Source organism: Macaca fascicularis, chromosome 17 (assembly GCF_037993035.2).
Source record: "Macaca fascicularis isolate 582-1 chromosome 17, T2T-MFA8v1.1".
In the NCBI taxonomy this organism is placed as follows: Eukaryota; Metazoa; Chordata; class Mammalia; order Primates; family Cercopithecidae; genus Macaca; species Macaca fascicularis.
In genome coordinates, this window is record NC_088391.1 from 83,491,015 (window position 1) to 83,515,980 (window position 24,966).

Here is a 24,966-nt window from a genome sequence, read left to right on the forward strand (position 1 = left end):
TATAATAGAATCTCCAACTTCTCACTGTTCACTACCCCTTGATTACATAAACATGCTCAAGTGTCTCCTGTCTTAAATGTTACTGCAGAACACGGAAAACTTTCCTTGACTTCATGCTCCCCATTATATAATATTCATTCATTTGTTGTTTTATTCAACAAACGTTGTTTTGCAAACCTATTGTGGTTCAGGTATTGTTCCACAGTATGGAATTATAGACATATAGAACAATAAACATGCAAAGATGCAAGAAAATGGAAGGTAATTAAGAGCAATAAGAAAAATAAAAAATATGATAAATGTTGATAGGCCAATTGGGTCATCAGTGAATGAGAATTAATGCTAAAAAAATTGTGCTGTCATAACCTGGGGTCAGAGTGCCCCTGCACTCACTAGCTCCATAGATAGTGTCACGATCCCCGACTCCAAAAGGAGTTTTGACATATTTGAAAAACAGAAATAAGTTCAGTGTGGGTGAAAGATGTGTGTAATGGGGTACATGAGAAAAGTCAGACAGGAGAGTAGGAGCCAGATCGCACAGGACCTTGTAAGGGAGGACCTTGTAGGGTATGGAATGTTACTTTTATGTAAAGTCTAAGTGGGAAGACATAGAAGGATTTTAAAGAGGAAATCAGATGACTTATTTAGACCTTTTAGCCATGACTTTGGATGTTTTAGGGGGATACCAAGGAAAGAATAGAAACAGGAAAACCAATTAGAAGACTTCAGAGGTTTTAGGAGACTAGAGATAATATTTATATTATTTTTATTATTAAAATAACTATAAACAAGTGAAAGATTTGAAATGTGTTTTGGATTTAAAATTATCAAGACATCTTGAAGAGCTAGGTATTAAATATAATGGAAATCTAGGAAGTAAGTATAACTTTAAGCTGTTAGTTTGAGTACTGGGTACATATTAATAATTGTGCTTGTGGCTGAGATGCAAAAGCACAGATGAGCAACAAGTATAAGAAAGAACCAAGAGATACGTTCACGCTGGCTAAGTTTAAGGCAATTAGATATATAGTTCTGGAATTTGAGTGAGTGGTCAGGGCTGGACTTATAAATTCACAGTAAATATTTAAACCTAAAGATCCCAAAATATATGAGATTCTGTAGATTAAAAAAAAAGAAAAACATCAACAGGTAAAGAGAGCCCAAAGCAGAGCTCTGGGACCTACCCGTATGTATACGTCCAACAGAGGAGGAAAAGGCAGGCAGTGTGAGAAAAATTTAGAAGTGGTATCAGAGAAGAGCAGAGGATGGTTAATAGTCAAAACTGCCAATCATGTTGGATGCTGCTAAGAGGACAGGTAAAATAGAGTGTAAGGTGTGGCTGTTGCATTTGGAAAAATGAAGATCACTGATGAGTTTGAGAAGAGTAAAATCACTGCAGTAATGGATAGGTAATGTCAGGTGGAGTGAGTACAAGAAAACAGAGGGAAGAAGGAGGTGGAGATGGTTATTACAGCTCTTTTATTAAAATTGCTGTGAAGAAAACAGCTTAGTTTATAAAGCTGCTATCTCAATATCATTATTTTCGATAGAACTTACTGTAACCACTTCCACTAAGACACTTTCGAACGGCCTTTAAATGCATTACTTTCATGAGCTTAAATACTAAATTGTTCTTAACTTTGATTCATTAGGTTTAGTTTAGTTTCTATAACATAGAGAAAACTACTAATTTCAAGCTATAAATAGATAAGAAAAATTCTGGTTTAAAGAAAATATTTAAGTGTGACTTAGTTGTGATATAAAAGCTCTTTTCCCCTGAATTTAACGAAAATGGTTAAACTATCATTAGGTAGTTAACCACTGCTAGTTCAATGTTGATTCATTGAATAATAATTTTGAGTATAAAAATTGAATTTTTATTCCTTGCCACTGTAATGTGAAACTTAGGAAAAAATGAGTTAATTTGAAATATCTGTCTATTCCAAAAATGCTAACCACTAGAGAATTGAAACCTAAAATGATATCCAATAAAGGCAGTCTCTGTGCTCAGTAGTGCCAATTTTGAGCTTCTGCAAAAACTGTAAAATATCATACATTTTAGTATGGGAATGCTGTACTAAATCTGCCACCTGTTATTTCTATTTCTGATTGTCTTAATTTTTCCAGGAATTATTAACATTTGGCTGCATTTTTATAAACTTTCAGAAAGAGACTTTTGGCCATGCAGGTCCTTTTGACTAATGTAAGTCATGCCAATCAGAATAAAAATTGGCTTAGCTTACGGAGTTCCTTTATGAAAGGAGCCTTGTATAACCCTATGATAAGTCAATTTTTATGACATGCCTTCCAGAATTTTAACTACAGAGTTGTCTTTTTTTATTATGGAATACAATTTATAGTAATGTCTAGTATCTCTGTCTCTAAATGATAAGGTACGTATTGGAATTAAGCATTTCAGGACCTATCAAAATTTAAGTGATTTATATCAATACTTTATTTCTTGATGAAGTGATATATTAAAATCTTAAATTAACTCACTGTCTTCGATAAATGCTTAATAGATGTTCTAAGGAAAGGAACTTTTGGACTGTAACATGAATTTTAAATTTAATTTAATAAGGTAAATGTATGTGTTAAGTATTCTTTAAGCAGAAGCAGTTTAAAAATTGAGTTCTATTTTAGTACTGCTTTAAATATGTCATTAAAATAATTCTTTCTTAATAGGGTACCCATATTTTATAAAATTTTTATAAAATAGGGTTAGGCTATTTTCTTGAAAGAAATAGGCACTTACAATGATCATAAAGCTTGCAACTTATGCCTTTTGTAGGATAAGAACTGTGAAAATCTAATGAAGCAAATTTTAGCTTAAGTGGGATGTACTGAATTATTACTGCACCAGTGTCAATCCATTTTACATTGGAGAAAAAAGATTATTATCTGCCAATTATATTTGCATGTTCTCTTTAAGGTAGAATATTTAAGACTGAATCTTGCTTTTTAGAATACTTCATTAAAAAAAGAGTTCAAAATATTGGGTTGTTAATTGAAAATATATATAATGCAAATTAGGATATTTTAACAAATAGTTAAAATTTTGCCTTCCTGCCCAATATTTTAAAATTCTCAGTGCAAGGGGCCTTAAATCAACAATTTGCACGGATTCAATATGGCAATTAGGATGAGTCTTAAAGACTGAATCTATGAAAATAAAACAGCTTTCACCTTAAGATTTATTGAAGATTTTACACTGTACAAAACAAGCAAATGAACTCCAATACCAATGTACGCAAAAAAAAAAAAAAAAAAAAAATCTGATGGAATATTATTTAAGGTCTTATAATAAACATATTATTTTTACATATCAAATCTCAAATAATTGAATTAATGATCAAATCAGCAACAAATATAATGACATAAGCTACAAAAATACGTTAAAGAATAGTAACTGTCTCTAGGTGGCTTAATATAATACAGTAATGTAACCAGCTGGTAAGCAACCTGCTGTTTAGCTGCTCTGCCCACTCCAACCACCATAATTCTGATCACAGGTCTCAGCTGGACTTACCTAATTTAAATATTCTTCCTAACATATAAGAAAACACTTTTAACTTAGAATTTTATAAGTACAACAAAAATATTAAGAAAAATTATCACACCATAGAACTAGTCATATTAAGCACTAAAATCAATAACACATTATAAATATAGCTGGATATGATGGCTCTTGCCTGTAATCACAGCAGTTTGGGAGGCCAAGGTGGGAGGATCAGTTGAGCTCATGAGTTCAAGACCAACTTGGGCAACATGGCAGAACCCTGTCTCTACTATACATTTAAAAAATTAACCTAGCATGGTAGTGCGCACCTGTAGTCCCAGCTGCTCTGGGGGCTGAGGCAGGAGGATCACTTGAGCCCAGTAGGTAGTTGCAGTGAGCTCTGATTGTGCCACTGCACCCCAGCCTGGGCGGCAGAGCAAAACCCTGTCTCAAAACCAAAAACCAGAACAAAACAACAAAATAATAATGTGCAGCATTGTCCTAAGTATCATATCAAATTTCTCATTACTAGAGAATTTATAGAACACTTGCAGATTTTAGACAGGGAGGTGAGCTATTATATAATAAAACACATAATGAAATCTTAGGAGCTTCCATGTTAAAAAGCGCTACTTTTTTCCTCATGCATTAGTTCAATTTAGGGCATATGGATTAGTGTCAGGATGGAGGGAAGGGCTCAGCTCTCTGCATTTATTCAAGGACACATCTAGTGCCACTTCCATCCACCCACCCACTAAGGCCTCAGAGTTCCCCACTGTATTTTGTCAGTGCAGCCAGTGGAGGCAAAAAAAAAAAAAAGAGAGAGAGAAAACATGAAGAATGGCATTGAAGTTTTTTGTTTTGTTTTTATTTTTGTTTTCCCATGTCTGAAAGTAGAATACATACTTACAGCCAATCATATGGGTTACAACTTACCCCTGTGGCCTCAGACAAGTACACAGAAGCCTGGGAAATGCAGTCTGGTTGTGTACCGAAGAGGAAAAGGGTTTGACAGGTCCCGGGCATTATCTCTAATATTCAAGGTGTCCAATTTAAGTAAAACATTTGGGTTGAGTTCTTTATTTTTCCTATGTCAGCACCATTTTCACACCCTCACGTGTGAATAAATGCCTTCCACTGTACTTTCTTAAGAACTCACATTTGTGCACATTTCTGTATGTCTCTCCTACTGCTACCTTATTTCAGGTTCTTACTCTTTCAAACTGAGATTGATGAATCATTACATAAATGATGATCTTCCTCTGAATACTTTCCAGGGATCTCCATATACATTCCCAAGTGATCTTTTGAAAAGCACACATGATCCTATCACTTTCTGCTTAAATCCTTCAATAGTTACCTCCCTTTATAGCAAAAGCCCACATACTGAGCAGGTGATATAAAGACCTAAATCCTTAGCACAATATGACAGAAATTGAAGTTTCTAATATCAAGGCTTTCATTGTGATTGTAGAATCTTTCTCGTTTTACCACATCTTAGATGTTGAAACTTGGCAGATTTTCCTGAAGCCAAAGCCTATGCTCTTTTTCTACTCTGACAGGTGATAACTTCATGTGAGTCATCCATAATCTCATTGATCTCAAGGAATCATACCCATGTAATAAAATATTATTATTAGGTAAGAATAGTGTTACAACAGATTTTTGGCTACCTAAAACTGAATATTACATGCTTGGATATTGAATAGATCACTAGTGTTAGGATACACTACTTTTACTGGATTGCTACAATGAATATATATATTTAAAATACATTGAGAGAAGTATGAAAAAACATATATTTTATTACATGCAATCCAATAAAAATAATACACTGTATATACATATTTCTGTATATGTATATTCACGTAAAGAGGCATGTTTATACAGATACATATGTATACATATGCATCTTTTTATATATAAAGATACATATAGTATGTGTCTGTATAAACAGATTAAATCTTGTGATCACCTTCATCAGATCTTGCCAGAAATGAGTGCCCCACACCACATGCTCTGCCTTGCTTCAGTTCAAAAACCATTCCTCAAACTCATTGTTCCTATTCCAGGTTATGCTAGGATTCCATTGCCTCTGTTGACAACGAAGACTGATATTCTGTGAGTACTGATCTCCACTGTCAGTGATCAGGGACGGTGCTGTCTCCCTGCTTTCCTGAGGGAAGGATACACTACCACTTTTATATTATGTTTTGTCATGAATTATGTTGTCCTAAGGGTAGGAGTAATATGGTTATCATTTCACACAGTCCAACTGAGATCAGTTTGACATTTTTCATTTAAAAGTAATCAAATTTGGACATCGGATAGTAGAGTGTCATTAAGTTACCTGTTAACTCTTGCACCTCCCCAGATGCACTTTAGAGAATTTTATATGGTTGCTTCTTTTTCTCACCCTGGGGCTGCTTCTAATTAAAGGCAAGAGGCTCATCCCCTATATCCATATCTCCAGCCTGCAAATAAAAATTCAACACTGACTTCCAAAGAAAGAGGAAGTTTCTATTGCTCAGTTTCTTAAGTCCCCATTTAATTCCTCAGAAGTGACACAAATGACAATTTCTTTTAGGGAAAACTCCTATCCACGGGCTGTAGTTTAGCTCTTCGACCTCAGTAAGACAATCATACACATGATAACTCAAACATTCATTCATTAATTCAATATATATATTATATGCCAACTTTGAACTAGACATTGATGATTATTAAAATTGTGAAAACAAACTATCTGATCTCATTGAACTTATTTTCTAGGAGGGAGTAGGTGATAAATAAAAATATTTCATGTAATAGATTTGGATGAAAGACAAAAGATGATGTAAGTGGCTTATAACTGAGGGAACACTCAAAATAGTATAATATCCGAATGTGGGTTACTAAATCCCAAAGAAATATAAAACGCTATATGTGACACCAAATAGGATTGCTGCAAGCTGGCACCAATTCTTTTTATCACTTATCAGAGGATCCCCAAAAAGACTGAAGTCTAATCTCTTTCCTTTTCATTTTGTAATCTCTAAATCTGGCTTATTCAGGGATTTGTAAAATTATGGTAATACAGCATGAACTATATGAAGACTTAGTTATTTTCACTGCGGTTTCAGGTCCAAACCTCTCCATTGTTTATTCATATTTTCAAGAGTGGTTACTTAACATTCTTATTTCATTTTCCTTTAGGTCCCAATACACTAATTTATTTGTAAAACACAACATCTTTTGCAAAATGAAAGAATATATAACAAACAGAGTCATAAACAATCAAAACAATGTGGGTTTAGGTAGATCCTTAGTGGCAGTTTTATTAAGCTGACTTTTTTTTTAAACTATATTAATTTGGCAAGTGCTAACATAATCCTTTCTATATGACAGTCTCATTTTATGACAAATTACAGAATAATTATTACTGCTTTATGGAAAAAACATTCTTCCATATAAATGCAGTTTTAAAAAGCTGGTTCATTTCTTGATATTTATTATATCATAGGAATTTATTTCAAATAGTATTACAGAATCCAATGGGAAAAAGAATTTAATATGCAAATATTTACCTTAAAAGTACTTTTTAAATAAAATATGTATGATAAAAATACATGTAAAAATTTAGAGTTAACTTCCACCTTTATTTTATCTTGCTACATGTTCTCATACTATAGGTTTTGTAAGTTCATCTGGGTTTTCTTTGAGCTAGCAAAGCCTATCTTGATAAACTGTGAAATGTCTCTTCATTTCTTTACTTTTTTCCTAAATCTTCTATTTCTTTCTTCATTAACATTACCATCAGAACATTTCTTTGCATTGAATTATTTATAATGTGAATATTCATTTCCTTGTATTATTATTCTATATTATACTGAAACCAGCATAATATAGCTTTGAGTATTAAATATAAGTATGTTTTTTACGTAAGAGTGAGTTTTAGTACCTAAAACAGGTATCTCATCAGTCCCACGTCTTGGTTTAACATATGCTCAGCAGAAACTCAAGCCCCATAATATTAAATAGAGGGTAAGTGTATGTTTGAAAAGATCTCATTGGTAGGTTTTCATCAGAAAAAAATACATCCTGGTATGAAAGCCATTGCTTTGTGAGAGCAAAAGGACCAGACAGAGGAAAGTAAGATTAATGGGAATTCATGATGGGGGGGTCAACCTTTTTATTTCCTTCCTTTTTATTATAGGAACCCCATCTTTTTCAGGGTACTTGGTATTTAAGATTTGAACTGCTTATGTTGTTAATAAAACTTTCACACAAGTTAGATTTGCAATTCATAAACCTAACTAAAGATGTGAATTTTCTTCATAGCAAAGCCTTTTCCTCCAATACTACTTGGGCACTGATACTAAATGACAGAAACAGACCCGGTGAGGTGGCGCATGCCTTTAATCCCAGCACTTTGGGAAGCTTCAGTGAGAAGATCACTTGAGCCCATTAGATCAAGACCAGCCTGGGCAATATGGTGAGATCTTGTCTCTACAAAAAGTTTAAAAAAAAGTAGCTGAGCAGGGTGGCACCCTGTTGTCCCAGCTACTTGAAAGGCTGAGATAGGATGATCGCTTGAGCCTGAGGAAAAGGTTGCAGTGAATGTGCCACTGCACTGCAGCCTGGGCAACACAGTGCAACTCTGTCTCCAATAAATAAATGACAGAAATCAGGCTTCCTTGAAATATAGTTTTGTCCTATACAACTTTTTTCCTTTCTCAAGGCCTTTCACCTTGGAAGACTATACTTCTGCACCAAGCAGGAACAGCGACAAAAAAATTTGAGCAAAGGAGGATGATGGCATGTAATCACTTATTTTATATGTGTTCTGTCTCAAAACAGTAACTTCCTAGACAGTATTTTTCAGACATAACATTCCACATGTATTTCACAGCATTTAATGGAAGGCAGAATCATTACCAGATTTTTTAGGTAGAAAATGTAATTTTTAGTACGGTGGGAAAATTCCCTAGACCTTTCCTGCAAAATATTAATTCAAGTAGCTTTTAGTGAGTATTTCATGTATGGAAAAATATAAGATCGTGTGATATAGTCTCTGTACTCAAAAAGCTTACAAGTAGTAGAGGAAACAAAATATGAATTAGGCAGTAAAATGAAATGGTATAGAATTAAATTTTTAAAAGGATTATATATTAAGATATAAAGAAAATCATGAATGGTACAAAATATAATAAAATGTCAAAACATATAGTACAAGAAATAATAGCTAGAGGAGGATAGGAAAGGAGAGAGAAACACATCCAAAGGTTTAAGGAAGAAAGCCGTATTCGTTTTCAGTTGTACTTCCAAAGATACCTATGCAACCATTTCCTTGATCTTCTAATCTTTCCTTGATCTAGATTGACTCTTTCTGTGCCCGATTCTGGCCCACAGAGTCAAAAGAGATAATAGAGTTCTAGTCAAAATTCATTAAATTGCAAAGAACAGGAGCCCATTTAAATTAGGTTAGTTTCAAAGGGTTACTTTGAATAGTTCTGGGAAATGTCAGACTTCCATAGTCAGGAATGTGGCTGGGCTTCACGGGGTAAGCCATGAAGACCTATGGTGCTGTGGCTTCTCTCTCTGTTGTTTCTTCTCTGAGTCCATATATTTTTCATGTCTGCTTCATTCTACTCTTTGTTCATTAACCTTTCTCTTCTGTGCATGCACATGCTACCAAAACACCAAGGGTTCCACCCAGATCTTGCTGCTTGCTGCGCAGAAAGGCAATCACGAGACGGCAACTATTGCCAGGGAAGAGGCTTTCATCAGGCGCTGCAGCACAGGAGACTGGAGCTCAGCCTCAAATCCATCTCCCTGACTGACTAAAACTAGGGGTTTATATAGTGGGAAAGAAATGAAAACAGGAATTAGGGAGGGGTCCAGAAGCCATTGCGGTGAATGAGGGTTCTGGCATCTCATTTGAGGCAGTGATTTGGTGAGTTTTTGTTCTTTGACACTTTTTGAGAGGCCTGGGAGTAAGTTCTTGAGGAAGGAACTCAAATAAAACGAATGCAAATTTTAAGCTTTAAGACTAGAATAGTCCATTTCTTTGTTTATTTAAAAAAATGTCTATGGGACTATTGGGTTGGTTTCACGTGATCCTCTTTGCCAATAACTTACTTTGCACACAGCTTTTATTTGCCATTGAAATTTCATACTGAAACTTCTTTCAAACTGAAATTTCCCTTGCACTTGTATATTAGAAATGGAAACAACAAGGCATGGAGGTTGGAATTAATATAGCAAGTTTGAGGACAATATAAAAACTCACCTCAATGGAATAGTGTGATCACTGATAATCATGATTATCTTATTCAAAATATGTATTAAATTAAGATGCAAGCATGAAAAACTGTAAAAATTAGACAAGGAACAGATATAAGTGAATTTTCAGGATTTTTTTTCATGTAACATTAGCTTACCAAAATATTAATACTTATATGAGAAATGGATGAGTATTACAATGTATTTGGGTGTCTTTTACTAAAAAATGTTCAAGTTTATTTAATGTGCATCACCTCCGAGCCTTTCGTACACCAATATGTGGTACTGTTTTTCATGGCAGATGGTAAAATGCAGCATTTTAAAAACCATTTGACTATAGTTCCCAACTATCTATGTCAGATACATTTCCAATAGTAGTGTTCAGTTAATAGTTTTAATGAATACTGAATACACACACAGATACGTAAAAATATGAATGAAAGATGTATACCAATAAAAAGTTGAAGATGCCAATGTTAATTTCACTGCTAACAAAAGGAAAATAGATTTGAACAAGGTGCTATTTTAATTAAATTAGCATACTTTTTGTTACAAAGATCGGAATATTCAGAGATAGGCCCTCTCACCTCTGCTGGATTGGAAAGCAGTCTGGTAATTTATACAGATGGCACTGAGAAAATGTAAACCATTAGATTCCATCATCCCACTCTAGCTGTTCAACCTGAAGGAAAAACAAAACGAAAAGAAAGTTTATGAGCAAAGATTTTCATTTTGGCATTGTTTATAACGACAAAGATCTGAAGCAAGTGTTCTCAGGTAGGGAAATTATTAAATTATGGCATATCTACAAATATAGCCTTGAGTAACCATGAATATCATGGTTTTGGGAGACTGATGATCTGAACAAAGTCTTTTGGTATACATTTAATTTAAAAAGTCCATAAAATTGTATATGTATTAAATATCGTAATTTTGTATACATTAATGATAGAAAAAAAGTCAAATACATCAAATTTTAATCATTTTCGTTATGCAGGTTTATTAGTGTGTATGTCTGTCCAATTCTTGGTAAGTTTTGAGCTCTTGGCATTTTTCAAATCTCCTGCTTTGTTCATATTTATCAAAGAAAATATGTAACGAGGTATGTTGCAGTTGTTAGCTCTGAAAAGGTTCATATCTCCTTGTTTTTGGCTTACAATTAAGGGGTGTTCCAAGAACTGTCACCACATTTAAAATTCCATGTCTAAAGCAGTATGAAGAGAAGGTATTCATTTACATTATGTTTTAGCAACTCGTGAACAATCTTTTAAATGTAAATAGCTGAATGCATATTTCAAAGTTAAATATTAAAGCATTTTTCAAGTGCAGATTTACAGTAGTGTAGTTGCTATAAGCATCTGTGAAAGAAAATTTATCATGTCAGAAAATAATTGAAATTGTGACTGAAAGGTTCCTAAGAACAACCTTTTTATCTGTGGCTTAAATAAATACTTTCCATTTCAAAGGCAACTCTAACTGCACCATATAGCTCAAGTGATCAGTAAAAGTAGACAACTGACTTCTTCAAGGAGTTTTAATTTTTATGTGATTTGATCAACTCACAGACTATAAATTCTACTGTCAGAGCTAAACATATGCATAGGCTTATCTGAATTCTTGTATTCCAGGCATCGAGTAAAATATGTTCATGTCACTAGCTTCTTTCAAGTAGTGTTTATCATCATCTCCCTGATTGCCTAATATAAGTTTACAACCAGTCTCCTAGGTGTACTAGTACATTACAGCTCTCCCACAGATCTCATAAACAGCGACATCTTCGGTAATGAATGTCAAAATCCTGCCAGCCTAAGAGTATATTATCCATCTCCATGTCTCATTGCTGACATACCAAGTGAGAAGCTCATTCCAAACTCCTTAGTCAAACAAACCTTAAGATACAAAGTTGACACTAGTTGCATGAGGAAGGCGTTTTATAAATCCAATCAATTATAAAGACACTGAAAAAATGTCTCATCTTAATAGTATCACTGTATTTGTCTTTTTAATTTTTTTCTTAATTTGTCTCCTATTATGGAAATTTTTGAGAGGATAGGATTTTAAGGCTAGAAGGAATCTTAAAGATGCTGGTCTGAACAATTAATTTTTCATGTTAAGCTTAAAGAACAATGAGGTTAATATATTTCTTTAAAATTACACTGGAAACTGGTGGTCTATTCAGAACTACAACTAAACTATTTTGATTCCCTGTCTGATGCTAATTTCATTAGACCAGGCTAACTCACCAAATAACTTGAAATTTTCCAAACTTGTCTGGTTAGAGTAACCACATTTTGCATATGTAAAAATGGATTATCTATTCCTCATCCTCTACTTCCATTCCCTCTCCTCCTCTCCCCACCTGACCTTCCTTCTCTCCTCCCCTTTTCCTCTTCCCTTCTCTTTCCTTCCTTTTATCTATCCCTTTCCACCTCCCTCCTTCCTTCCTGTCCTACTCTTCTTTCTTTCTGTCTCCTTTCTTTGCCTCTCTATTCCTTCACTCCTTCATTCATTCTTCCCTACCTCTCTTCCTCCTTTTTCCCATTTCTTTTTACTTTCTTTTTTGGTTTTTAAATCATATTTAAGTTCTGGGATACATGTGCAGAACGTGCGGGTTTGTTACACAGGTATACACGTGCCATGGTGGTTTGCTGCACCCTTGAACCCGTCATCTTCATTAGGTATTTCTCCTAATGCTATCCCTCCCCTTGCAAGCCACCCCACAACACGCCCCAGTGTGTGATGTTCCCCTCCCTCTGCCCATATGTTCTCAATGTTCAACTCCCACTTATGAGTGAGAACATACAGTGTTTGGTTTTCTGTTCCTGTGTTCGTCTGCTGATAATGATGGTTTCCAGCTTCATCCATGTCCCTGCAAAGGACATGAACTCATTCTTTTTATGGTTGCATAGTATTCCATGGTGTATATGTGCCACATTTTCTTTATCCAGTCTATCGTTGATGGGCTTTTGGGTTGGTTCCAAGTCTTTGCTATTGTGAATAGTGCTGCAATAGACATACATGTGTATGTGTCTTTATTGTAGAGTGATTTATAATCCTTTGGGTATATACTCAGTAATGGGATTGTTGGGTCAAATGGCATTTCTAGTTCTAGATCCTTGACGAATCGCCACACCGTCTTCCACAATGGTTGAGCTAATTTACACTCCCACTAACAGTGTGAAAGTGTTCCTATTTCTCCACATCTTCTCCAGCATCTGTTGTTTCCTTACTTTTTAATGATCGCCACCTCTAACTGGCATGGGATGGTATCTGATGGTGGTTTTGATTTGCATTTCTCTAATGACCAGTGATGATGAGCATTTTTTCATATGTTTGTTGCCACATAAATGTCTTCTTTTGAGAAGTGTCTGTTCATATCCTTTGCCCACTTTTTGATGGGGTTGTTTATTTTCTTCTTATAAATTTCTTTAAGTTCTTTGTAGATTCTGGATGTTCGCCCTTTGTCAGATGTGTAGATTGCAAAAATTTTCTCCCATTCTATAGGTTGCCTGTTCACTCTGATGATAGTTTTTTTTCTTTCCCTCTCTCTTTCCATCCCTCCCTTTCCAACTTTCTCCTTCTGTTGCCTCCTTATAGCCTCCTTTGCCCCACTGTCTTGGTAATAGTGGTACTCACCTCTCTATATACACTTACTTTACAGAACACATTTTGATCATGTCTTCTCTATCATTTTCTCTTGCTTAAACATTGATTTTGAGAAGGATGGACATTGGGGCTAATAATTCTTTGCCACCCTCCAGTTTTCTTAATTCATTGGCTTAAATCCAATCAAAGAATCAAAAAGGTTAGAATTAATTGATAAGTCTATCTAATTGATGGTAAGATTCTTTTCTGAATTTTCTAGATTATTATAAAAACAAACATTTTCTTTAAGAATACACTTTTAAGGGCATTATATCACTTGTTTTAGATTAATTGACTTTGGTTTTTATATTCATTATGTGACTTTATAGATGTTGAGGCCTTTCCACATTTGAATTGCAAAATAACAATATATTGATATAGATGAAAATAAACCAAAAAATCTCCAGCATGCTCGTATCTGTTCATCAATATAAAAAGCTCTATCATGAATAATGTGGCAACCTATATGAAGAAAACAATTTTAGACAAAGCTATTCAGTAGTTTTCTCTTCTTCTTTCAACACATAAAAGCAATTGCTATGGAGCTTCCTAGCTGCATGAGATGCGTCTTTAGGTGTTCGATGATTATAAATATGAATACAATTATGGTGGTCCTACAGAAAAGTATAATCAGGAATTGTGAATTAAAGAAAAAATAATGGGCCAGGCGCGGTGGCTCACGCCTGTAATTCCTGCACTTTGGGAGGCCGAGGCAGGCGGATCACGAGGTCAGGAGATCGAGACCATCCTGGCTAACACGGTGAAACCTCGTCTCTACTAAAAATGCAAAAAATTAGCTGGGCGGGCGCCTGTAGTCCCAGCTACTCGGGAGGCTGAGGCAGGAGAATGGCGCGAACCCGGGAGGCGGAGCTTGCAGTGAGCCGAGATCGCGCCACTGCACTCCAGCCTGGGCGACAGAGTGAAGGCTCCGCCTCAAAAAATAAAAGAAAAAATATTGTGATAAAATATTAGTGTTTGGTGATAGGGGATACAAGTTATTTTCTTACCGTTGGTATTTAACAATGTTATTTAAAAATACATTTAAAGTTGATCTAATCTATATTTACAAAATTGAATCCATTTGCAAATATCTGCGGTGCTTGATTAATTGATTTGACTAGCTTATTTTTGGAATGACCAGACCATTTGCAAGGTCCAATTCAAAACTATTTGATTGATTAGGAAAAAGAGGAGGAAAGTTTTGTGGAAGGAAGAAACTTCTATTCATTAGAAAATAATTAATGGCTACATATGCCCTCTGTACAAAATTATAATGATAAATACTTCTGGGACTAGGGAAAATATGGTCTAATGACAACACATATATTACATTGTAAAGAACTTTTATTTTTGTTGTATGACCATTGTTCTTACAACATCTCGGGACTAGGGAAAATATGGTCTAATGACAACACATATATTACATTGTAAAGAACTTTTATTTTTGTTGTATGACCATTGTTCTTACAACATCTCGGGACTAGGGAAAATATGGTCTAATGACAACACATATATTACATTGTAAAGAACTTTTATTTTTGTTGTATGACCATTGTTCTTACAACATCTCAGAATAGTAATCATATTAATAAAATAATGAGAACACTAATGTCCTAGAAGACCAGGAGAGTTACCTTGTTGGGTGAAGTATGGTAGGTGGACTAGCAGGGAATACTAGCTGGTTCTAAAATGTAAATGTAGAAAGTTACATAAATACTCCTGGAACTTTAGAGTTCCATATTGGATATAACAGATTAAGATTCAAGTAAATAAGGACATATACATATGGTTTATTATAATGATGTTAATTTTAAAATAATGTTTATGAAGATTATGGAATACTATAGAGAAATAATGAGGTTATAGTATTAAATAAATAGAAAATAGGAGAAAAATCTTAGTAACCACAAGCATATTTTAAAATGTTTCTGAAATGCCTGTAAGGTGGTACATAAAATTGTAAAAATTGAATCTCTTGTGAGTTGCTATGGCATTTGGCAAGATAGTACAAGATGGATGGTTTTGTATCTATGCATTACTTTCCAGGGTTTTAAAAATATTATACGAAAATGTATTTATTATGGAGAAACAAGAACTTAATAACATAAACTTGCATGAAATAAAAACACATAATTTGAGAAAAAATTAACTTATTACATGAAAAGTTAATACACTGATAATTTGCATGTTCCTTTTTTTGTGTTGTGCCTGTTAAATTCTTTCTACTCAACTTCATTTGATTTTCTTTTTTTCCCCTTATTTTAGATACTAGTTATATTGTTAACATCCGTCTCTAGAAATTGCCTTTTTTGCTTTGTTAATGATGTCTTTTAATGAACAAAAGTTGTTAAATTTAATGAAGCCTACTTTACTGATCTTTTCTGTTCTGAAAAGTGTTTTTGGAGAATGTTCATGACCATCCCAAGCTCATGAGTATCTTCTCCTATGCTATTTTCTAACTTTTTTTTTTTTACTTTGCACATGTATATCTACTAGTCCATATGGAATTCATTTTTGTGTCATGTAAATTAGAAATCAAGTTTCATTTTATTTTTCCACAAGGATATTCAGTTGCTCCATTGCCATTTACCAAAGACATTATTTTTTCACTTCATTCCAGTGGCATGTTTGTGTTAGATCAAATGACTAAATATTTGTAGGTCTGTCACTGAAGTCTATTCTCTTCCATTGATTTATTTCTCTGTTCTTGCACCAGAAAGGGTCTATTTTAACTATTGTTTTATAATAGATTTTAATAGATTTCCACTTTTAAAATTTCAATTGACACATAACGTTTGTATATAATATGGAATAAAGCATGATATGTCAATACCTGTATACCATGCGTAATGATCAAATCAGGATAATTAGCATATCCATCACCTCAAACATTTATCATTTCTTCATGTGGGGAACATTTAATATTCTCTCTCCTACCTATTTGAAAATATAAGTTGTTGTTAACTGTCGTCATCCTACAGTGCTATGGAACACTAGACTCTATTTCTCCTATCTAGCTGTAATTTTGTATCAATTAGCCAACCTCGCCATATTTATTCCCCCCAACCCCCATCTACCTTTCCCAGTCTCTAGAAAGTACTATTCCTCTCTCTGCTTCTATGAGATCAACATTTTCAGCTTCTACATTTGAGTGATAACATGTAGTATTTATCTTTCTGTGCCTGGCTCATTTCACTCGACATAATGTCATCTCTGATCGTTCATCTTTGCAATTTGGTAGTTGTCTGTAGTTATAAGTCTTGATTACTTTGTCTTTCTCATTTGTATATTTGCTCTACCAGTGAGTTTTATATACTTTTGCGTTTTTCACGATGTTAGTTACTGTCTTTTCCCTTCCAGATGTAAGATTCCCTTGCGCATTTCTTGTATGGCAAGCCTACTTGTAATTAATTATTGCAAAATGCTTGTCTGGAAAAGACTTTATCTTTCACTCCTGAAGTGTATTTCCATTAGGTACAGTATTCTTGACTGGCAGTTTTTTTTTTTTTTCTTTCAGTACTTTAAATATATCATTCCATGTTTTCTTGGCATGTAAGGTTTCTGCTAAGAAATCTGCTGTTAGTCTAATAAAGATTCCTTTATAGGTGACTTGATGTTTTTCTCTTGCTGTTTTTAGAATTCTCTTTTTGTCTTAGAAATTTGAGTATATTATGCCTCAGAAAAGACTTTTTTGGATTGAATCTATTAGCATATCTTTGAGTTTCCTAAATCTAGATGACCATATCTCTCTCAGCATTTGGGAAGTTTTCAGTATTAATTACATTAAATAAGTTTTGCATGCCTTTTCTCATCTCTTCATCTTCTGCAACTCCTGTAATACAAATATTTGCTTGTTTAATGCTGTCTCACAACTCCTGTAGGCTTCCTTCATTTTTTTAAATTAATTTTTTCTATTTATTTGCCTGGATCATATCAAAATACCTGTCTTCAAATTCAGAAATTCTTTATTCTGCTTGATCTAGTCTGTTAAGTTCTCAATTGTGTGTGTTTTTAAATTTTATTTTATTCATGAAATTCTTCAACTCATGATTTCTTTTTATTTTGTTTTAACCTACATATCTCTGTTAAATTTCTCATTCAGATCATGAATTGTTTCTCTGATTTTGTTGAATTTGTCTCTGTATTCTCTTGTGTCTCAATGAGTTTCCTTAAAATATTTATTTTGATTTTTTTTCTGGTGACTTAAGCATGTAGGGGAAGTGTGACTGCTCTGGGTATCCAAGGTACTATTTTCCCAGAAAGGGTACTGCTTCAGCTCAGGCATAGGGGAGATGACTACTCTGAGTGACAATGGCATCATTTTCCTAGGATACAGGATGCCACTTTAGTTTCAGCATAAAGTCTAGGGCACAGCATTTACTGGGAAGGATAGAAGGAGAGGCTCTGCCAAGGCACTGGTTTTACAGGAGAGAGTGCACAGCTATAGCTGGGATCTCAAGGCACCATGTGCAGCAGTGACTGGGAAGTGTAGTTAGAGTAGCAAACTGGCTCATGGATATGGAGCCATGGGATGGGGGTTGTTCAGTGGCAGCTAAGCCTCTGGCATGGAAGGATGCCATGGACAATGGCTGTGGAGCAGGACACACTCTACTAGTAGTTTGAGTTCTAACATGGGCATAAGTTGTGCCAGCAGCCAGGGTTGGCACATGGTGCCAGCTTCTCCAAGGATAAAACAGCTGTGTGGATTCCAGGGAGCTCCTCCAACCAGGCTTAGTGCCTACACGGACTGCAGGGCTTTCCAGTGGTAAAGACTGGAAGTGCCCAAGGTGGTCAAAAAGGCTGCTGGAGTCTTTCTGCTCACTCTGTCCTCTGAGGGAGAAGCTTCTGGCTTGAGCTGGTTCCCCCTGGGGGATGGGGTGATAGAAACTAGACGTTCCCTTCTGTTCTCATTGTGGCTATCATGGGTCGCTCTACAGGATTTCTGCTACTCCTTTGATGACCTCTGGTGTGTTCCTTTTTTTAATTTTCAACAAAAATGTACTTGTTTATTTGTTGTTTTGGCTGTTTTTGTGGGGAGGATGAGCACTAAGGGCTCTTTTCTTGCCTAGCAAACAAATGTCTGGGTAATTATCTGAACTTCATAAATAAGATTTTACTTTATTTCCCTCTCACAAGGGAAAGGATTTGAAATCGCAGATGTATACCTTAATATTAGGTGAAGGTTTATTTTCCAATTTTGTTAATGCAAGGAAGATGAAGAATTTTCATCTAAATGTTTTATTTTCCATATATTTTACTTAGGCTCCAAAATAGGCCTCTCTAAGACTCTTTCTATATATTTAAAATTGACATTTTTTTTTAAATGTTATTTTTTAACTATTGCAGTTTACCCTTTGCAACATAAGAATGCATCTCATATGTATAGTTTAGGCAAAAGATTCTCCAGTTTCTGAATACATATCAAAATATGTGCTAATGTTATGTTGTTGGGCTATATTGCTTTGTTTGCTTTGTTTTGCTTTAAAAAAAAATACTACATTGCCAAACTTAAATTTCAAAATGCCAAATAGAAGTACCCTGGATGTAGTGAATGTATATTAAATAAGTGAAGTTACTTTGTCATATTGACTAATATAAACTGTTAATTATACCAAACCTGGTTTGAGAGGCGGGTGTGATTTATAACCTCAGTTTTCCATATGTTGGGTTCACTTGTAGACTTGATAGTATTTCCATAACCACCCATTCTGGTTGTGATAATTAACAGTAAAAAAAGCATTTGAAAGGTGCTAGGTAAGCCAGGAGCAAACTGTTTCTGCAGCCTCATCCCAGACTCATAGAAACTCTGGAAATACATTGGCATTTAATAGAAAGGTGTTTTCTTAACATTTTTGTAACAACAAAAGCCCACTTGGGGAATTGTCTCATAAAAATGTGACATTGCTCGAAGGAATATTTAAATATGCCTTCTTGCCAGAATGGAACTGGAGGAATTTTCTGTGTGACAGTTTTTTAGGAGACTTGATTTGGATGTTATTGTTGATGGTTTTTATCTTCTGCTTTGATTTTGTTTTGTTTTTCTCAGCTCTTACTGTCTTAAAACCCTACTGGTTTTGATCATTGGTTTGTTTGTTTTCCCAACTCATGTATCAAATAATCCCTGAGGCAGCTGGCTCTTCCCCCATTTTGGGCCCACCAATCTAGGGCCAATTTTTTTTGTTGTATTAATAGTGAAACATAATTTATTTTTATTTCTTCTTTTTTATTTGGAAAGAAGCTTAAACTAAATATGTGAACTGAAATCCCTTGCTTGATACTGAAATTTAGTTTCCACATTATTCAGATAATTTCTCCATTTGTTTCAGGATCATCTTTTCCTTTCTTATGTGAATGGAGGGGGGGGTAAAGTTAAAAAAAGTTATCATTGAGAGCTAAGAAATTTTATTATTTCAGAAGATATATTTGCATTATGATTTAGGTGCATTCACATTTGGGGGAAAATAGACTGGTTGTGTTGTTTTTTAATGAGAAAATGAAAGAGCAATTGGATTAAAAGGAAAATATTAATGTTAGTGAAAATGAATTGTACTTCCTTTTATAAAACAGAATTGAGAAATAATGACCTAAAATAATAATAAACATAAAATTGATCAGTGAAGGAATATACTTTTCCCAAGTACTCTAGAGAAAAATTTAACTGCAAGGAAAGACTTTATCTGTGAATGACATGACTCCAAATTTTCTGCTATTCACAAAGTCCTGAAGTTGATGCAGATGTTTGAGGTATTTTTACCTGTTTATTTTCAGCTGGCTTAGTCACTGGAGGCAGATGTGGAAGGAAGGAAGTTTCCTTCAGTGACTCATCGGAGAAATTCAGAATGAGTTGCCAGGAATAAAACAGCAGAATTTTAAAGGAATTCTCTTCTTATACATCGTGCACCTGTCAACTTCAGACTGGATAAATTAATTATGCTCTGATAGGATAGCCCCAGACAGCCAGCCTTTCAGGATCCATTCTTCTCTATAATTAATATAGCAATTTAGCATTTAAACCTGCCTCCAACAGAGCATAAAACCAATTGTGAAAAACCTTCGTATTCTATTTGTAGTTCCTTGTTGGTAATGGGAAATTATTTTTAGTTAAAAAATTGACAATTAAAAAAAATTATTATGGCTATTATTCTTTTAAAATTGAACATAAAAGTTGAGATAAACCTGTAAATTTCTTTGTTCAGGCAAAGGACACAAAAATTGATGAAGATAGAAAACGTGGTTGGCTTAAGTGGGAAAAATCATTTTTAATTAAAGAAAATAAAATATTAAAAGTAAATATACCAAGGAAGAATTATAGAATTAATGGTATCAAAATGACATGAATGGTCTCATATACTAGGCAATACCTGTATATTAAAAAATATAAATTATATAATGTCAACAAACAAAATAAAATATATCATATTTAAGTTATGCTAAACAAATAACAATAATGTTTATTTTAATAATTGCCAGCAATAAAATCTCCAAGCCTTTCTTTCTGGTGTTTGCCAAATTTCACACACAAGAGCTTTAAAAAGTAATGATAATTACAATATTTAGAAATACTAAGTATGAGTAAAATGTGTTGTGTATTAAGCCAAATATATACACATTTTTATGTGGAAAAGTGAAGACATAAAAACTTTAAAACTATCCCCACTTTGCTTAAATATTTTCTTCTTCATATGGTATAATCTCAACACCTTAACCTTTCCATTACTTTTCCCAGAATTCTTATTTCTTGGTTTTATTTCTTGGTCTACTTTGTTAATATCAAATCTGCCTTACAAATTGATAACCCATTCCCCAAGCTGTGCATATTTCACATTGTATGCCTGTATCAAAACATCTCACATGCCCCATCAATACATAAACCTAGCATGTGCCCACAAAAATTTAAAAAATATATTAAAAAATTTTTAAAAGACTATAAATACTGAAGGTGACAGGTGGTACAATGTACATGAAGTTTAGAGATCAGCATTTAGAATAGATGATAAAATATCTCCAATGGGCAGCCTTTCTAATAACCACTATTTTTTTCTGGCTATATTTAAAATATGAGTGCTTTCATTTTTGAAATGAAAAAGGTAAAAACAAGATAGAGAATGAATAAACAATTGGTTAACTATAGGGACCTCTTGAAGTTGTGAGCTTTATTGAATAAGGTCCATTCTGCAAAGATAAGAGTATTATACTTGTTTCTGACTCAACACATCAGATCAAAGAAAAAATAGGAAATGGAACTATACCTACTAAACTGCAGCTAATTTCTGTGTGGCTTAATTACTTATTTAGTCATGCTAACAGAGATAGAAAACCTTTTTTATTTTTCTGACACTGCAGGTTATGAAAGATCTTTATTTCCTCTTTTTACAAAGTATCTTTGACTGAAGGTAATAATTTACATTCAAGAAAAACAAATTGGGGTCTACCTCTTTGCAAGCTGTTCACTCTATGGGTTTGAAGGCAGAGTTCACCTTTGTTCAGAGACTTGAGTCAAAGCCAAGTCAATTTAACATTTATCTATATATTTCACTATGTCTCATGCCACTTCCTGGCACTGAGATGACTTAATATTTGTATAGATGGCCATCATGCAATAGTACATATAATGTTTGAATGTTCAGCAAATGAGAATAATGCCTCCTTCAAGAAAAATAACAAAAACAAACTAGTAGTTATTGCCCATTAACAGCAGAGGAGAAAATTAAGTCTGCTAAGAATAAAGTATCCTTCCATTTTATATCCTCAAACAATTTGTCTTTTACTCATTTGACTTTCTGATTTCAAGTAATTTTTATAGATTTCTCTTTTAAATAAGAGTTTTAGACAGGAAGGTAGGGGTTAAAGGGGGAAAGTTTCTTTTACCAAACACACACACACACACACACACACGCGCACACACACACACAAAATTCTTTTTTGTATACTTTGATCTTGGAGGTTTGATATAGCTATTTATCTGTAACATGTAATATTACTGATAACTATAATTCAAGTATACTGAATGTTTCCCCCTGTTTCTTAAGCCAGAGATATCTATTCTTCAAAGACTTATTTTCAGGGTTTTGATTTTAAGTATTTTAAATCTATAGGTTGTGAAATTTTTATTTCTACATATAATTTGATTCAATTTATATTACTTGATATACATTTATGTATTATTTCATTCCAATAATAGAATTATTATTTTTAAAATGAACATATAAGAATCTTAATGTTTTAACGCATTCTCAGTAAGAAGGAAGCATTATTATCCAGGTCTACAATCTACATTATTCCTTAAATTACTCCATGGAATTGAGCTCTTTAGCCCCAAATAATTATGTTGTCTCTATTCCGTATATATGTCTCGGATAATACCTTTGCCATTTTGAAGAGTAGTTAGTAATATCTATCAAATTTATGGCCTGCATGAAGTGAAGGTGAGACTATAAATTAATTTTATCAAATTACAGAAAAAAAAACTAGGTATTAAAATGGATCTCTCTTGTCTTGATTTTCAATCAGGATGCAGAGGCCAAAAGTAAAGAAATATGTGGCAAGTAACATGGTCCAATGGCAGGTATCATCTATATAAGACCTGAAAAAGTATTAAAAAACGTGTTTGGAATCTATATTTTGGCTCATGTTTAGGTATACATGTTTGTCAAAACTAAGTAAAGGTACACTGAAGATTCATGCAGTTCTTTCTTATGTAAAAACTACTTGATTGATGTCACTTGGAAAGATATATCAATATGTGTATACATTATTATCAGCAGCAACAACAGCAGCATATTCAACATAATTATTATCCTGACAATATTTGGATCAGTGAGGCAGAAAACAAACATATGCCCATCTGTTTTTATTGTTTTTATTTTGCCTTGGTTTGTTTGTTTATTTTTAAGCTCATCTTTTAGAAAAAGCCAAAGGATTAATATCTCTACCGATGTTTGAGTTAGACTCCCATTACATCTACTCTTGGAACGTAATCAAATAGAGCTTTAACTACAATGTTGAGCACAGGATATGCAGAAAACAATGCTGTTCAGATTTTGTGATAATTGTATTAGTTATATTCATACTTACGTTCCAAGGACCAGAATCATTTTTATTCTGAAACAGAGAGAATTTATTTATATTATGAAACCAAAAGATTGAAGAATTGAAGCCCACAGTGCAGCCCAATGTATGAGAGTTTAAGATTTTTTTGTGTCCCTCCCTCACCCAAACTATGACAATTACCATAGACACTGGTAATCTAAAAACAGGCAGCCAAAAAGAAAAAAAATAGAAAGAAAATAATTAAATACAAATTGAGATTTCAAAAGCCTTCTTAAATTCTTAAAAGTCAGAACTGGTCAGATTAACCAGATATTTTCAAAGGAAAAAAAATCTTGAATAACAGCGAAATTTGAGATGCTTAGCAACTAAAAAATTTCTCCAAAGTCATTTACTTTGCAAAAGCAGAGAACTCCTATAATTTACTTTCACATGGGTATATAATTTCATCTGAAGGAGCTACTAAGAGTCAGATAAATGCTTAGTGTAAAGACAAGAAGAAAGCAACCTGTTTTTATTTTGATTTAGATTTGGTGTGGCAGAGCATGAAAATTGCTTCACTGGGGTGAAACATAAGGGATCTGGAGATGAAGTCTAGATGTTAAGCTCATTTGGTATTGAGAAACAGTAGGAGGTTGGAGGTGTAAGAAGAAATACTGCCTGTGCAAGAATAATGTGAGAAGAACAAACAAACAAAAGGAATTATGAAACTCTCTATGGAAATAGAAAACTAATCAAAATGTAGGCCAGTTGGTGAAAGAAAGAAAAGAAGTCAAGCAAGTCTCTCAAGACTTTCCCTGAAGGGCAAACTGGAAATAACTTTTAGCTGTTTAAAGATTTTATAATTTTCCAATTAGTACTACAAGATACTAATATGCATTAATTTAACATACTAAAATAGTCAGTACTTCTCTGAGATGTTACTGTGCTAGTGTAAAATGAAAAATCTCCAAAAAGCAAAATACTGTAAATTGTTTCCCAAACTTGTTTAATGAAAATCCATTTTTAACTTTGAGAATTTGGTGTAATATTTCACAAAACCATCTTGAAAATACTAACTTAAAGTAAGTGTGAAGAGTGAAGGAAGAGAATAATGCCTATCAAAAATTTCCATTTCAACAAACCCATACTGAAATGGGGGCAGCTTCTCCAGTGCTGTAAGTACTGAGAGAAATGTTACAATCCTTGCCCTTAAAAGCACATATGTGGTCTCACAGAGAGGTCACAAAATAAGGATTAACAGAAAAAAAGAAGAAGAAGAAGAAGGAGAAGGAGAGGGAGAAAAAGGAAGAAGAAAAGGAAGAGGAAGAAGGAAAGGAAGAGGAAGAAGAGGAAGAATGACAGATAAGATATTTGTCAGATCTGCAGGAATCATATTTTCTCACTTTGTGAAATTTCAGAAGAGTCAATTTTATATTTGAAGAGCAAGAAAATTAAAAAAAAAAAGCTAAGTTACTTTCTAAGAGGAGGATAAATGCAAAAAAATTGCTTAAAGACTAAACCAGTGGTAA

The 24,966-nt window shown here is 33.8% G+C and overlaps 1 protein-coding gene and 1 long non-coding RNA gene across 3 annotated transcripts in view; one reads left to right on the forward strand and one right to left on the reverse strand.

The window, feature by feature from the left end:
* Positions 1–24,966, forward strand: part of GPC5 (glypican 5) — a 1,453,194-nt gene that overhangs the window by 1,126,438 nt on the left and 301,790 nt on the right. The window lies entirely within an intron of this gene.
* LOC102125176 (uncharacterized) overlaps positions 1,129–24,966 on the reverse strand; it is a 30,475-nt gene continuing 6,637 nt past the window's right edge. The window contains exons 2-3 of one of the 2 annotated variants that reach the window (XR_001486594.4): positions 10,351–10,445; positions 1,129–5,973 (exon numbers count right to left, since the gene is read on the reverse strand). This is a non-coding gene — a long non-coding RNA (uncharacterized lncRNA). Of the gene's footprint in view, positions 5,974–6,188; positions 9,328–10,350; positions 10,446–24,966 lie in introns of those variants that run through there. The other variant, XR_012426455.1, reaches the window with a different exon arrangement.